The sequence below is a fragment of the Miscanthus floridulus genome, chromosome 8 (genome assembly GCF_019320115.1).
Source record: "Miscanthus floridulus cultivar M001 chromosome 8, ASM1932011v1, whole genome shotgun sequence".
NCBI classification, from domain to species: Eukaryota; Viridiplantae; Streptophyta; class Magnoliopsida; order Poales; family Poaceae; genus Miscanthus; species Miscanthus floridulus.
In genome coordinates, this window is record NC_089587.1 from 190,098,228 (window position 1) to 190,099,394 (window position 1,167).

Here is a 1,167-nt window from a genome sequence, read left to right on the forward strand (position 1 = left end):
TGCTCATGACAAGTTTAGGAGGCAGAAATCAGGTAGGAGTAAACCAAAGGCTAACAGCTGTGGCTTGTGCGGTTACGGCGGGAGCCAAACACGCAGCCTGGCCGATGTGGAAGCATGTACCGATGTACGTAGCCCGGCCGCACGCTCCCACGCCATAAAATTAATGCCGCAGGCCGCCTGACCGTGACCACAGCCCACAAACAGACGGATGGCAAGATGTCGATCACCACCAATTTCCTCGTGCTCGCGCTAGCAGGCCTCGTGCTAGTCGCCTTCCCGAACCTCTGCCGCGGCGGCGATCCTGCTCAGCGCCACAACCTCGCCGACGACGACGAGTGCCAGCCGGTCGGCACGCTGCTGCCGACCCAGAACCACTCCTGAGAGGACTGCTGCGAGGCCGGGCTCTCCTACAAGACGTACCGGTGCTCGCCGCCGGTGGTCTCGGGGTCGGGGGGAGGCACCAAGGCCATCATGACGCTCAACAACTTCACGGAGGGCGGCGAGGGAGGCGACCCGTCGGAGCGCGACGGCGAGTTCCACAGCAACTCGGAGCGCGTCGTGGCGCTCTCCACGGGGTGGTACGCCGAGGGCAAGCGCTGCGGGGACAGCATACGGATCAGGGCCATTGGCAGGTCCGTGCTTGCCAAGGTCGTGGACGAGTGCGACTCCCTGCACGGCTGCGACCGTGAGCACGGCTACCAGCCGCCGTGCCGTCCCAACATCGTCGATGCGTCCCAGGCCGTGTGGGACGCGCTGCGCATAACTGGTGATGACGTCGGCGAGTACCCTATTGCATGGTCCCACGCGTCAGGGGCGGACCCACGGGGTATGTCAGGTGGGCCACGGCATACCCTGCGGGGCAGGCTTGTACTACTTAGCAATGGATTATTGTTCCTTATATAAAAGAATTTGTAAGTAGGTTCCCAATACATTTTGTCAATCCAATGGTAAGACCCTCGATGTTGCAACTACCTAAGAGGTCGTTAGTTCAAACCTCTGCAGCTTGCATCATTTGGCTTTATTTTCAATTTTTATATTTTATGTTCCCTTCAAAAATAAACTGTAGATAATACATTTTTTCTTTCGTTTTCGTATTTTTATCTCGTCTTGTTGCGTCCCGTGAAACCACAATTGTGAGTAGTTTTAAATTTCTTATCTTTTATCCCC

The 1,167-nt window shown here is 56.7% G+C and overlaps 1 pseudogene; it reads left to right on the forward strand.

Moving 5' to 3' along the window:
* The first annotated feature begins 216 nt into the window (after positions 1 to 216).
* Positions 217 to 903, forward strand: LOC136470375 (putative ripening-related protein 2; annotated as a pseudogene).
* Positions 904 to 1,167: the final 264 nt, after the last annotated feature.